At 39.8% G+C, this 16,065-nt stretch overlaps 1 protein-coding gene across 5 annotated transcripts in view; it reads right to left on the bottom strand.

Moving 5' to 3' along the window:
• Nucleotides 1-16,065, bottom strand: part of EPS8 (epidermal growth factor receptor pathway substrate 8) — a 129,833-nt gene that overhangs the window by 81,689 nt on the left and 32,079 nt on the right. The gene's annotated exons all lie outside the window — the stretch shown is intronic.

Genomic DNA, 16,065 nt, shown 5'->3' with positions numbered 1-16,065 from the left:
TTAGCAGAGCACAGTAAATAAACACACAAATGAAAATGAATGAAAGTTCTCTTTAAAAAAAAAAATTACCAACACTGTAAAAAGTCTGATGAACTCTAAGTAGTATTATTCCTTTACACTAAAGAAATACATACAATATTTTTTTTTTAAATATAGAGGAGTTGACAGTGTCTTTTTCAGGACAGGAGGAGAGGGAGGCTGGAGAGAAGGCAATTGAGGGATAGAATAAATCCAAAAGTAGGCCAGCCATCAGTGCTGCATCTGAAGCAGTCATCACTGCTCACCAGGCTGCTGGAGCCTGTGCACCACTGCAGCTGAAATCATATTAAAAGGCACTCAGACCCAGGGAAGCTGCACCAGGGATTCCTTTAATGTGGCACAGCACAAATTCAGGGTGTTTTAAAAATACATAGAAAAAATCTGAAAGTCCTCTCATGCACACCCAATGCTTGCAATTTCACAGTTTAGGTGATGAGAAAATGTTAACACTCTATTTAGCACAAATGATGTAAAATAAAGTATTAAAGTATCGATATTAAACATACTGAACTGTGCAAAATAAATCAAAAGTAACAATATCAGGGTAAGGGGACAAAGAACAGTTTTCTCTCCAAAAACTGGGAGGACATTCAGGCCAACTTACAAATTTTGAGAAAAATTTCAGGTTAAGTCTCACTATAACTTATTGTAACCTTAAATGGAAAGCAAAATTTGTAATTTTAAAACATTTCCTGCTGCTATCAACTTCACCTCTTCTATGAAACCCCCAAACTTTAGTATAATTTTTAATTCTGAATTCAAACTTAAATAATATTGTCCAGATGCCAATGACAAGTCTCCTGAAGAAATCATTCTACAGCAATATTTTTTTTAAATGTGACATCAATATTAAAAAACAACACAGACCAGGTAAAGTAGACAGTGAAATAAAAGGGAGGAGGCATTAAAAGTGTGGTTTGAACCAGGTTTTGGGTATAAGGAGTTTGAGCAAAAAGCCACTTACGTTGAATCACACTGCTCATTCCTGGGGCTGCCTGAACATGGGAGGGGAAAACATTTGCAGTTATTTCTGCAAGCACTGGGATTTCAAGTGGTCCATATTTAGCATCATTATTATTCACAGTTATTTCTTAGCAATTTGGTCAAACACAGGCCACAGGGGTCAGCCCCCTCCACAATTAGATGATTAATTCTAAAGGTGAAACATGAAGAAAAGGACACTGACATCCAAAGGATGCTTCTAGCAAAAGAAGAGAAGCCAAGCTGGTCAAAGGGCCTGGGAAAAAAAAGTATTTCCAAAAAAGAAAAACCAAAGAGTGCAATTAAAAGTGCTGAAGTCAAAGCAATGGATTAATACTGGAATTCAGTGTGTCTCCACTAATTTCCAGAGAGCTGATTCCAGCTGGTGGGAATTTCCTACCCCCTCTGCCACCTTCTCTCCTAGGAAAAGGGGAGTGGATATTCAGGAACATCCCTCTGTCCCACCTCCCTGCAGCCCCCTTGTCCCATCAAACATCCTGGCACTGGGATCCAGCACTCGCCTCTCTTCACTCCCAAAGGTGACAGGTGACAATCCAGGTGTGTCCACCCTTGAGTCACTGCACAGAGCACAAAGGGACTCGCAAAGCCATCATCTCTGGACTGCCCAAACAGTCACTGAACCCAACCCTTTCTTGCCCAAACTCCAGGATGACTTTCTCCCAACCTGTGGCACCCTTTTTTTGCTGTCCTCCCAGGCAATGTAGTTGTGTGAGGAAAGAAACAATGATGGGTGGCTTTATCAAATTAACCCCCATGTTTCCTCCACTGCAAGCAGAAAAGAATATACAGCACGAGACAATCCTCAAAGTTCTGCTCAGTAAAAGAACTTTAAAAATCCAAACCAACCAAAGCTTTCAACTTTTTCATGATGAAAGTGACTGAGCCAGAGATAGCTTGGTTACAGATAGGGGAACCAGCCATAACCTTGTCTCTGCTATTCACGAGATCAAAGTGTTCCATGCATTCTGGAAAGAGTTTGTGCTGGTGGAATACAACAAGATACAGGATGAACAAGGTGTCATAAGTTACCTTGGACTCAGGCCATTCATATTGCTCAGTAAAGGATGGATGAGCACTTTAATCCAACCATTTCTAGTTGGAGGAGAAAAAAAAAAAAGAAAGGTAAAGATTAAGATAGAAACATAAGGTTCTTAACGAGAATTAATGCAGTTTGAAAAGATTTAATAATAACTACATATGTAAAATATAGTTCTAATATGTAAAAAAAAGTTCTAATAACAGTCAGAGATCCTGAATAAAATTTAAGCAGGTCATTTTTAGGAATTTAGGATCCAATAGGAGACAGACCTCTTCAGAACTGCTTGAAAAAATACAATTAGAAGCATTTGCTCTATTTATGAAAAGTATCCACAACAAAGATGTAAAAAATTGGAATGGGATCTTCTACAATAATTTAATTTTCTGATCTTTGTTTTATTAGACCTTGATTAGTAAATGGCATGGCAATATGTTCATATTGGAATAATTAGAGCACAGCCATGACTGTCAGTAACATGGCAGCTACAAATGTTCTGAGGGGAGAGCTGGGGTTGTTCCTCTCATCCTGACTGTGATGCCTTAAGTGGCCAACAATTCACTCCAGGTAGGAAATGGAACATACTGAATAATGGACTGAATCAGTTTGAACCAGTTTGTACTCACTGGATACAGTCTGAACTGGCATGAACTGGTTTGGAACCCGCCAGAGCCAGCTTGAAGCAGTTTGAATGGGTTGGAACAAATCTAAAACATTCTGAAGTGGTTTGAACCAGTCAAAATGAGGCAGAACTACCCAGAAGCAGTAAGAACCAGTTTAAACTGGTCAGAACTAGGCTGAACTGGTCAAAACAGGTTTGAAGCAGTTGGATCCAGTTTAAACTGGCCAGAAATGGTTTGAACCAGTCAGAAATGGCTGGAACCTGTTTGAACCAGTTGGAACAGGTCTGGACCAGTTGGAAGCAGTCTGAACTGCTCTGGACTAAAGTAGTTGGAACAGGTTGGAACCGGTCAGAACTGTTCTGAACTGGATTGAACTGGTTTGAACCAGTCAGAACTGGCCGGATCCAGTTTGAACTCTTTAGGCCATGTTATAAATTATAAATTTAATAATATATATATATGTATATATATATATGTATACACATATATATATATATGTATACATATATATATATATATGTGTATATATATATATGTATACATATATATGTATATATTAAAGTTTTGGGCAATTTAGAGCCAGTTTGATCCAGTTTCAAGCTGATGGATCCAGCTTGTATCCTTTCTTTTCATGCCAGAGAATTCCTCCCTCCCTCTTTCCCTCCCTGTGGAGGCTGTGCATCCTGCTGGGAGCGCAGGAACCCACGGCCGCTGTGGAGAGAATGGAAAGGACAGCTGTGCTCAGGAGCCACAGCAGCTGGAACAGAGCCTGACCCTCATCCAGAGTCATGTGTGCTCCTTTCCAAAGGGCACAGCATCCTCTCTCCCTCCCTCCTTCCCAATCCCTGCTGGACCACTGCTCCACGTCACCTCCACAGAGCTCCTCTTCCCTGCTCCTGACCCCACAGCTGTCCTCAGGATCTATTGCCTGATAAATCCTGCTTAAAGGCTGCAGCACAAACCAGGGACTGTGCTACAGCAACAGGAAAAGATGGAATTGTCTGTCAGACTAAAGAAATGCCCTGTGTGTTCCTGTGGAAGTGCCACTGATACTGGATTTGCTCCAAGCTGGAACAGAATGCATCTCACATGCCGTGGGTACAGCTCAAACAAAAATACAGGCAGCACTTCAGGACTTTTAAACCAGTCACCTTGGAGATATCCCAGATGCACTTGCACTCATCACCCCTAAAAGAGATTATCTTCCATAAACAGAATAATCTCCCAAGAGGGACACGTCTCATTCTCTTCCTTAACCAGATTCACCATGGTTTCTTGCTTAGTCACATTGCAGTAACTCTTTTTCCCAACCCTTAAAATTAGGAACAAGCTTGTCTGCCCTCATCATATCCTCTTGTAACGGTCAGGACAATCCAGAGTGAAATTAGCATGGGAACATCGTTTTATTTTAGAACAGCACTCAAAACAAGTGTTTCTTCACCATTTGAAAACAATTTCAGCTTGATTACAAATTATATATCCACCAGCAAAAAAAAAACCAAAAGACAAAAAAACCCAAAACAAAACAACAAACTGGGATGCATTTAAACCAAGTATTTTTTACTTTAATACAAAATTTAGTCGTTCTAATGCATCATCTGCTTGCAAGGCTACACTGCCCCTAAGCCTTAACCAAATGCTGAAGGCAGGTGTAATCAACACCCTTCATAACTTCTGGTGCAAAATCCTAACACCTAGGAAGGAAACCCTTGGGATTAAGATTTAGCTCACAGATAAAGTCAACCTGGACCCTACTTTATTAACAAATTAAAACAGAAGCGTATAAACTTTGTAGTTCAGTATCAGTAAAATAACTTCAAATGAAGCCCAGGACTGTTGTGATAATCATATTTTTATCATTCCAGAAGGTCTACCCTGCACTAACTTCAGTACCTACTTTGACAAATGCCAATTAAAATAATTAAAATCCTCAAAGAGCAAACAGCACGTTTTTTCATAGTTAAAAACACATTCTTTCAAACCTTCACCTCCAAAAGAAAAAGCTTTAAGACACAGCCAGGCATTACTGACACAGGAGATGCTGCTTTACCTTTTCCCTAAATGACAAATGACTTTGCATATCAGCAAAGAGATGTCATCCTCTTTGTGACTAAAGCATTGTCTGACGTTCCCTGTTGAGTTTTCCAAGGGCGTTAAACAAGATTTCTTTCCTTTATGAAGTCAATGGTTACCTTGTTTCTGGGTAACACTTATCCAATTTCATTAGCATTTTACAGGGGTGGATACCATGGGCAAAGGGAAAAGAATGGAAGAAAGGCTACTCAGAGTGGTTTAACTGAAGGCATCATGAATTCACTATCAACAAAGCACTAAATCACTGAATATTTCAAAGCAGAGAAGGCAGTTTTGCAAGGTAAACATCTACACTTTTACTGCAGTCTTTTCAAAGCCCTCAGGACCAAGGTCAATTTTATTGTGCTCTCATACCACAGGAGATAAGGACTTTTCAAAGGTATACTTGTCTATTTATTGTAATTTTTAAAAGCATGTAACTTGAAAGGAAAAAAAAAAAATCTAAATTTACCAGGCAGCACAGAAACAGTGAGAATTTCTAGTGACACAAGTGCTGCTTGCAGGGTTACTCTTTCCAATTCAAACCTCACTGAATGTATTTTGAAACACTGCAAAGAAAACCAAGCACATAAAATCACTACCACGTCCCATCTGCAAGAAAGAACCCCACAACATTTCAACTGCACCTATTCAATCCCCACAAAATTTGGCAAAAGGAATGGAAATCTGCAGAGATCTACAGGAGATATGTCATAAATATATTGTATTAAAAATAATTTTTAAAAATACAGGAGATATAATCTACAGAACATATAACATCAATTAGTATGTCTTATTAAAAATAGCTTTAAAAAGTACAGGAGATAATCTACAGGACATATAACATCAATTAATATGTCTTATTACAAATAACTTTAAAAAATACAGGAGATAATCTACAGGACATATAACATCAATTAATATGTCTTATTACAAATAGCTTTAAAAAATATAGGAGATATAAACTACAGGACCTATAAGAACAATTAATATGTCTTATTAAAAATAGCTTTAAAAAATACAGGAGATATAATCTACAGGACCTCTAACATCAATTAATATGTCTTACTAAAAATAATTTTTAAAATACAGGAGATATAATCTACAGGACCTATAATATCAATTAATATGTCTGATTAAAAAAAAATTAAAAAATACAGGAGATATAATCTACAGGACATATAACATCAATTAATATGTCTTATTAAAAATAACTTTAAAAAATACAGGAGATATAATCTACAGGACATGTAACATCAATTAATATGTCTTATTAAAAATAATATTTTAAAATAATGGAGATATAATCTACAGGACCTATAATATCAATTAATATGTCTGATTAAAAAAAAATTTAAAAATACAGGAGATATAATCTACAGGACATATAACATCAAGCTCTGTTCTTTCAGCAGATGTAGCAGCTGACAGCTGAGCATGGAGTAATTCAGAACACCAGGTGACAGGTTGGGTGTATTTTGGGTGTAACACAACAGCAGACAGGACACAACCTCCCCAAAGCTTTGCTTTAGGAGGTCTTGGGTACCAAGGCAGGAAACTGAAGGTTAAAAATGGGATTTAAGCTCACCTGTGTAGCTTTGAGGAAAAGCCCAGAGCAGAGCAGAGCTGCTCAAGCCAAAGCTGCAATATTAGAATAGCAAGAGGCTTCAGGAACTCCTCCCAATTACAATCACCTAATCTCTAAAGTAAATTATAGATAGCACCTGAAAGGTTTGGCTGTTTCAATAGCAAGGGTTTGTTTAACAAGAAGGAATGGACATAAGCCCAGTGTAAAAGAGAGCAGGGAAAGCAATTCCCACTCACACATACCCAGGGAGCACCAGGAAGCACAGAAAGCAGGAAATGATTGGGGAAACAGAGTAGGGGAAAGCAGGCTGTGGCTTAATTGGATTTTTCATATTGATAATGAATTTTAAAAGCACACTTAACTCTAAATATTTAAGAGAGCCACTGCTTTTCTAAGTAGCCACATGGTAGAAAGATTTTGAGGTTTGTTTTTTTGTTATTTTCTTTTGGTGGGGTTTTGTTTTTCTTTGTTTTGTTTGGTTTCTGATTTTTTTTTTTTTTTTTTTTTTAAATAACGATAATAAAGACATAGAAAGAGTTCTGGTCTGAGTTCACTCCTCCAAACAAGAGTAAGGAGCATGAGAAACATGAATATGTAGAAGGAATATTCTACTTTTTTTTTCCCTGAAGTATCCAGAAAAGATTGGAAAGAACTATAAGAATAATTTATTTACATGAGAAGGAGAAGCCAGAGTTTTATTTGAACTAGAAAAATTATTGAAATAAGGAAAAAATGAGTCCATCTTTGCAATGCATAACCATAATGACTCATGTTTGATCCATCTGATTAATTATTTTGCATTTGCTAACAGCCAGTGCTCCATGGTCAACCACAACATAAAGCAGATGACCTTTGCTAAGAATTTTAGACAGATAAAGTCTGTTCCTCATGCTGAAGGGGGATCAGCATAAAAACCAAAGTAATACCTTCCCTTTTAAAACAAACAGCTCTTTTAAAGTAAGGAGTAATAATAATAATAATAATAATGTTAAAATATCATTCCTCTTTGAAACCTTGAACTGGTGCTTGCAGTTCAGTGTTATAAAACTGTACAGGTGTATGAATGCCTTGCCAGTATCCTGAAATTTACTCTTCCTCTTCACAGAAGGAATGTGCATTTCCTTCTTTGCTTCATTTCTTCCTGCACTTCACCTCTATTGCAGGAATTATTGGCTGCAACCACCTGCACCTTCCTCCAAACAGGCAAGTGCCAAAGCTCCTGGTTTTCTGAAACTCCCTGGGGAGAACACCACCCCAACACAAATTCATAGGAACATGTCAGTACTGTCTAAGCTGAATCAGATCCCTGATTATCAGCAATTAAGTCTACCAAGAAATTAGCCCAGCAGCCTCCTCTTTGCCCAAAATAATTAGCTTTTCTGCTTACAGCACACAACGGTGCCAAAACTCCTCATTTTTCAAAACAGGTTGTAAAAGCCAAAGGAAAAGAACTTGGATTTAAAACCACATAATTTCACCCACATAATCAGTGCAGTCTAGAGAAGGAATCAAGAATTTAATTCATAATTCTCTGGCATATCAGTGCTGCAGCAGTGGGCTTGGCATGCCCACTGGAACATGAGACATTCCACTTGAATATGAGAAGCTTTTTGACTTGTGAGGGTGGCAGAGCACTGGAAGAAGCAGCCCAGAGAGGGATGAGAACCAAGCCTTTTCCAGAGGTCTGAGCATTCCCAGAGAGGAAGGACAGGTTATTCCATGGGTTTTGTGGTTCCACGCATTTCACTGGTGCACAGATTTGCTGCTTTTTAGGTTAAATGGTGGAGGACTGAATGCTTACTCTGCACCTGCAGCTCATTTACAGATTCTGCACCTTTATAATGCCAAATCCCAAGTGGGCACCCAAATGAGTGCCAGATCTTAGCAATTGTATTTTAACATTCTTAAGTACTTTAAAGGAAGATAACAAGATACTGTTGGCTGTTCAGCAATAGCATTCCCCCACTAAGTTCCCTCATTAAACACATACAAGAAAAACAATGTACTCAACAGGGAAAAAAAAAATAAAATTAAAAGAGCATGTTATTGACTCCTTCTCTTAGCCATATTTTCTTAATACAAGCCAACATCAATCAATCTCTTCATTCAAAGTGCAATTCTCACCTCTCCATGTGGAACATGTTAATGAGTTTACACTAAAAAAAAAAAATCATCTGTATTTACCAGGTACACAGAAAGAACAGGTTTCAGTGCAGCTTTCTCTGTGTGAAAGAAAAGCCAAGAGCTCTTCTCTTGCTATAGGATAACAGGCACAAAATACAAGCTCACAAAGCCAGTGTGGGTGTTCTGTTTTGGTGGGGGTTGTTTTGGGTTTTTCTTTTGGTTTTTTTTGTTTTTTTTTTTTTACCCTCTCAGTGCTTCTGCCAGCACCGAATTTAGTGTTAATTAAAAACTGCTGGCTCAGCCCTGCACCAGGAGTGCAGCAGCAGTGCAGGTGAGAGGAGATCTGATCACCAGCAAAGGGGGGGCTCTGCAGCCCTGGACACCATGACAGAGCCTAGAAATCAATTATGGCCCTCCTGCAACTTAAATTAAAGTTTTAGAGTGGCTAAAGAAGCTCTGCTCTGCTCCTCCAAGAAAAGCTGCCTGTCTTAAAGTGAAATGATATCATGAAGATGAAGTACTGGGGTGAGTAAGCTCCTGATAACAAGGAATGCCTTTCCCTAGAGCTGTACACACAACCCAGCACCAACACAGCCCTCACCACAAGAACCTTGGTGAGGAGCAAGCTGGGAGAAGGAAACCAAGAGAAGTTACCCCTGGATAAGATCAACATATTTCAGGTCATGAATCAGCTGGCTTCCATACCCAGTGTGTCACTTACAGTCATTTACAGACTGAAGCTTGCACTTAAAATTATGAGAACAATTATTGCAATCAGGAAACAACCATTTGTTGGGCTGAAATGTTGCCTTCAGTGCAGTTTGCAAAACAGCTTCAGGAAATACATTTTGCTTGTCTCTACTTGTAAAGGAATATTAAAAAAAAATGATGCATGCATACTGGGGGGGAAAAACAAACAAAATAACTAACTAAAAAGGAGTGTTGTCTCCTTTCGCTGGTTTGAATAAAACACTACTACTCCTCTTCAGTTTGTCCTCTGAAAAACCCTACAACCAAAAAATTTAAAGAGGTCAAAGGGTCAGGATTAAAAACCAAGCAGCAACCACCACACATGAGTTCTACAAAGCTTCCTGCCAGTCAGCTCCTGATTTCAGTCCACATCTGAACCACTCTGCAGGGCAGAGCAGAAGTGCTGCTTGTGACCACTCTGCTCTCATCTCAGCAGGCTAAATCACAGCTCTGCAGATGAGCCCACAGGGGTATCCCAGAGCCCATCCAAGCACTCTGCCTTTAGATTTGTCCTTTTCTTTTTGGCAAACAGCACCCAGATCCTGCTCTGGTGTAATCAGGTCTCCTGACAATGTGAAACTCACACTTTAAAGAGCCCACAGACAGATGGATTCAATTTAATTCATGACTATGAACAGCTGCTCCTGATCACCAGCTTGTACAGCACACCCATTCATCACAAAATATTTCAAAAGGCTGAGCTGAAATGGAACAAATGAATTTGAAGGAGTATGGGAGGTACTATGCTAGCCTTGGAGAATGTGTCAGATGTAAAAAGCACAGCTATGGGACTGCCATTAATTTATTCCTGTAAATGCTGGCTCCGCTCTATTAGCAGCATTCTCCAGATTCTCAAAAATCCAGGAGGGCAGCCTAAATAAGGTATTAGAAGGTGTAATTAAATACTCCTTACTGAAGGTGATTTTAACTAAGTAAGTCACTAAAAGGAGCTGACAGCATGTTTAAATTGTGCTGGGGAAAACTTCAAGATGACAAGCCTCAAACAACTGCTGAAAGGAGAGGAAGTTATTTCCCCAAGTGCTCTAACTCAGAAGATCCACCAGCCATGCAGGGGAGGGCCATGGACCTGCCTTTGCCAACTTCATCTTAAATACTGTGAGAAGCCTCACTGCTTTTAAAAAGTTTTCATCTTTCTCTTCAGCGCAGCTGCAGCCAAGAACAAGGCCCTGACAAATGAAACCCATTTTGAAAGTCTGGGAAGAGATGGAGAGCTGACACAGAGCTGAGTAATTCACATTCTTTCTTAATTTTTTTTTTTTTTTTTTTTATTTCAGGAATTATGTGGCAAAAATAGACATTTTAAACATCACAGTGTTTGTCATGGCCACTGGATCATCTGTGGGTGGCTCAGTTTTTCACAGAGCACTTCCTATGAGTTGTGCACAGATGTTGGGAAGAAAGGTGATGTGCAGGGAGGAAAATTCTCCATGAGCTGCCCCAGGTGGCAATTCATTCTTGCCAATTCCTGCTAGGGATTTCTAGGAGGGGGGAAAACAAGTTTCCAAGATCTTTTTAAAGGTAATTCTTATCTAGAAGTGATATTTATAGCAACTTCAGACACCTGTATCATCCAAGCATACTTGTGTGAATTCATGAGGAAAGCATGTAATACTTATGTAGAATTCCAAATTTCAACCACTATGAGGTTGTTGGATTAGATTTTTCTGTCTTATTATGAAAAACATTTTTATTCTGAGCTGCAGAGAATTTAGAAATAATTTGTTGTAACACTTATTGATAAATGGGGAGTAAAAAGAAACAAAAGTTTCCTCGCTATAGAAAATGTAATCTTTGCAACAATAGGGGGGGAAAAAAAGAAAAGAAAAAAAAAGACAGGTTTTTTGGATAATAATATTTCTCTCTTTCCTTCTTGCTCTACCTTCCTCAAGGCAAGGCAAGGAGACAGAGCTCAGGTGTCATAAGCTTGCACAAGTAATGCACACCCGCTGCCCTTCCAGTGGAACAAAGCCACTGCTTGCCATCACCCAGGCTCCTGCTGCCTGCTAGAAAAGCAGGTGATGAGTGCATCCCTAAAATCCAGCTCTGAGACAGCAGCTTCAGCTTCTTTTGGGAGCCCCATGTGCTGCCAAGGTGCGCGCTCCGATGCGTGGGAGACGCCGCGGGCTCTGTTTTATCTGCCAGAGCCAAGGCAGGAGCACACACTGGCTCACCCACCTTCTGCAAAGGTTATTCATCGCCACAGCAACCTCCAAACAAAGGTGGGAGCCAAGTCAAACCGACTGGCTTCACCCAGCCCTGGCCCTCTGATGACAGAGGGCGAAGGTGCTCTCTGCTTGGGCCATACAGGGGACTTAATTGCTTGGGTTTGTTTTTATGTCACTGGGTCTCACAATTCCACTTTCAGCATCCCAGCGTGCCCAGAGCAGAGAGAGGCCACAAGGATCCATTAAACAATAAAATTCTTCTGTAGCCCCAGCTAAAAGGAGAGAGAAGAGGCACAATTCCTTCTTGCCACACGGTGAGCAGGTGCCAAAATCCATTTCACTGTCACCCCACCTAGGTACCAGGAATAGCTGCTGTGAAATAAACACCTAAACCAAATGTTATAGATACATATTAAGTTACTGGCTTTTCACAAATATTAAAATGAATGTTATATGTATAAGGTTAGAGAACTTTGTAGTATTAATATAGTTCCTTCTATTTCTGTTATTGATGAAACTTAGAAATAGTGGTATAATACATATATGTTGAGCTATGGCATAGTATTAAAGCAAAAACTACTTTTGTCTGTATAACCCAAAGACTGAAAAAGATAGTTAGAGACTATCCATTTTTAGATTATTTTATCCAGATGAGGACAACAGTGACCAGAGCTCCAGGGGAGGAATTTATTGCATTTCTGTTATCAGGGAATGTGAAACTCGGTGGATCCAAGAAGATTGATCTATTGGGAAGGGGGCAAGTTAAAAACTAAACACAGAAACATCCAAAACTTAAGAGGAATGTTTGAAACATGTATGAGAATTTATGGATATGTAGTAGGGTTCTGTTTTTAAGGGACAATCCTTTGTTAGTAAGGTGTGCTCTCTTGGCTGAATGCAGAGACACCCGGCCGTATCTGTAACTTTATCACCTAATTGTCTTTCCATTAAATTTTAAATTCTATAAAAAATATGTGAACCTCGTTTTTCACACCAAGAAACCCCCAGTCTGTTTAGCTTCCATTGTGTCCTTCCTCTCCCTTCACCACTTCTTCACATCCTCTCTCACTCCACAGGAGATTAATGATTTTGGATATGCTACGAGAATCCAACCGAGACAATAAAATAATTGTAAACTCGGCACAAATGAAAAGCAGTTTCATTTATTCCCCTAAATCTGGAAAGAACAAACCCTTACGTTTCCCGAGTCACTCGAGGAAAGAGATTATGAAAAATGTCTCCATTTCTAAACCTTTTCAACTACCAGGAGGGAAAAGAACGCTGTCTGTAATGACAAGCTGTCAACACTCGGCGGGCAGCACGGCTCTCATTTGTGACACCGAGCTTTCGCCTGCAGAGCCAGGCACGTGGGCACCAGCAGCCAACACCACCTGCAATGACAGCACTGAAAATGCCCACATTTCTCTACCTGTCCTAAAGCACATCCCCCACCTCAGCAGCCTGGTCTCAGGATTTAAAAGACAGAGTAACTATTTGTTTTGAATTAAAGGATTTAAAAAAAAAGTAAAACAAAACACCCCCCCCCCCAAAACCCAGTGGTTCTGAGGAATTTTATTTTTTAAATCAAAGCCACAGGTGACTGGAGCAGATAACAAAATCTCATTATCTCTCATTTACTCCTGCCAAGAAGTAGAAGTTAAATTTTGCTGTGGTAAAATCATCAGAAATACCAATCCAGCTTCTGTGTTTTTTGGATCTAAACAAAATTTATGTTAACAAAAGGGTGGTTTGATTTATACCAATGGCTTAAGCTATCATTTTTCTTGAGTTTCAGAACAGTCATTGGTAGCTAACCGTTAATCTTTTGCAGGCTCATGATGGTTTACAATTTTTGCCAGTGTGTTCCAGCATCCAACCACCTGAGGCAGGAGGTTCATTTACCTGATTCTGCAATATTTCTATTAGCCAAACACTTCAGTGATTTGGCACTTCGAGGGAGCTGATAGAAAAAATATGAACAGGCTTTTTATCAGGGCCCACAGCAAATATGACAAGAGAGAATGGTTTTAAAGTTAAGTTGAATTAGTATGGATATAAGGAAGTTTTTGGTTTTAAGGTAAAGTTGAATTAGTATGGGTATGAGGAAGATTTTGGTTTTAAAGTAAAGTTGAATTAGTATGGATATAAGGAAGTTTTTTACAACAAAGGTGGTAAAAGATTACCCAGAGGGGTTGTGGATGCCCCATCCCTGGAAACAATCATGCCCAGGTTGGATGGAGCTCTGAGAAATGTGGTCTAGTTGAACATGTCCCTTCCCATTGCAGGGGCACCGTACTAGATGGTCTTTAAAGATTCCCCCAATGTAAAATATTTTATGATTCTATTACTCTGACACTATAATTAAGAAGAACTAGAAATTAATTTTAAAAACCAATTTTTTTTTTTAAATGCAACAAAATTCAGCTTCCAGATGAAGGTTCAAACCACAGTTTCAAAAGCCTGCACTGCACTTGCAGGCAGCAAACAGCAACCGAGCAGAACTTCAAGCAAAGTGCAAAACACCACTCAACCCCAAGGGCAGGACACTCCCCAGACACCCTGCACTTGAAGCTCTATGCTCTGTAGTGCTCTCAGAAGTACTTCTCTAGAAATAAATAAATGAAGAACCCAAAAAAACCACCTCACTAAGTCTGATTTGAGTTCACAGGCATTTGTGAAGCGCAGCCACAGGCAAACCCCTGAACCTGGACGTACCCAGAGCACGCGGTGATTTGTGTCACGGCTTGACTCAGTCTTTATTTGTGCAGTGAATTTCCAACCCACCTTCCTGATGGATCTGCAGTTTCAAAAGGAACCTCCCCACACGGAGCTGGTGTTCCCACCCATGCTGAAAGGGAGCAAAGGTTTTTCCCTTCTCTCCCCACGCAGGAATTCCATCCTGTGAGTCAGAATGAGACCTCAGACACAACCCACAGACATTTGTCCTAAATTGCTCTCCCCCTGGCCAAGATGTGCTTCCACTGAAACTATTTGGCTTCTAGAAAAAAAATCTGTGGTCACTAACTTTTAATAACTGAAAATATTTACAAGAGGAAAAAAAAAGTGCACCTACCCAAGTGCAAGTTTGATTTTAACCAAAAAACCACTGCTTCAATAACTACCTTGCTTTCTCTATTTCTACACACCCTGAAAATCAATTTCAATTTGAAAACCTTTCTCCTCCAAAGTTGATGCTGTTAGCACTGAAGTTGCTGTATTATTTAAGTGCTGGGTTTCAGAGCTCTCCAGCAGCAGAAAGGAACTGCATCTACCTTCAGTGGTTCCCAAGATAGCAGCTGTTTGTGCTTGAACTGAAGTGGGAAGAGCAGCTGCAATAAAAAGGGAAGGAACTTAAGGACAGGTATGTTCCAGCTTGCAGTGGCTATGTGACAACAGCACCGAATTTGTTTTCCTACACTTTCCATTAATTAAAGACTACTTATTTCAGTCTGGCTTAACAGGCTACTGGACCTTGAAATAATGTGCTTGTATTCCTTGCTTTGCCTTTGCCTCCTCCAGCACAAAGCAGAATTACCCTCATAATTTTTCATGCCAGGGTAACTTTCCAACACTGCTGCTAATCAAGGTAGCATGTACAGCTCAGCACTGACCTTCAGGTTTTTGTGCAAATACCAACCATCCTTCTTAACAATACAGCAAGAACCTGAAATTCAAGTGCCCTGGATGCATATTACCCTTCCTGAACCCATCCTTACCTTCTACCTGCTCCAGATGAAACCTTCAGAAGTTCTGCCTAAAGCACAAAGCCCCTGCTCTGATATTCATGGAATAATTCAGCACTTGATGCCCAGTTGTGTCATGCTGATGCTTTAATGGGATTCCATCCATGTGCAGAGGGGCTATCTCCCCCAAATTCCTCAGAGATTTTTAAATGATTAGCTACAGCTAAGGGCACATATGTTGTTTTTAATAGCAAACGTGTGTTTTACAGACCAGGCTGCATCTCATCAATAATTCCTTGGTGCCACACTCCCAGGAAGACAGCAGCCAGCCCAGCATGAAAGAGTCTTAAATAAAGCAGGGTGTTACAAGGTGTAAGGCAGCTCTCCACACATTTGCTGTCAAAGAATCACAGCATTTCAGCTTCTGGAAGGAGCAGATTGCCATTGTTTTATCAAGGAAAATCACAGATTGGAAAAACTGACTCTAAAAAAATTAATTGTTGGCTATTGCCTTTTGTAGAGAGGCTATGCCTAGTATTGAGCTGGAAGCAGGATCAAGCCTCAGAGGTCAGAACAAGCTCACTCTTTTCTTTACACAGCATCTGCAAAAGGAAGCTGGGGATGAAGTTTGTCTGCACACAACCACAAAGATTTAAACAGGAAAAAAAACCCAAATCCATGCACTTACATAAAAGGCTTTAGTTTCATTTTCCATTCAGCTGGAAAGGGAGAGAACCAGCACACACACACACATTTTTAATCACCCTTGTGCTGACAGCAGCCAGTCACTACTGCTGTTATCAGAACCCCACAGCTTGGATTCCCAGGCTAAGGAAGAGAGTATAAAATCTCCTCTGGTTAAAAAAGCACCGTGATATCATCTCCTATAACACACAAATGCTACAGAATTGAAGTCAGGTCCCACCAAAATGAGTTTGGTTACTCATTCAGTGGAGGGAGA

This window comes from Poecile atricapillus, chromosome 18 (assembly GCF_030490865.1).
Source record: "Poecile atricapillus isolate bPoeAtr1 chromosome 18, bPoeAtr1.hap1, whole genome shotgun sequence".
NCBI classification, from domain to species: Eukaryota; Metazoa; Chordata; class Aves; order Passeriformes; family Paridae; genus Poecile; species Poecile atricapillus.
Note: the sequence above shows the minus strand (reverse complement) of the source record. Positions and strands in the feature narration are given on the sequence as shown.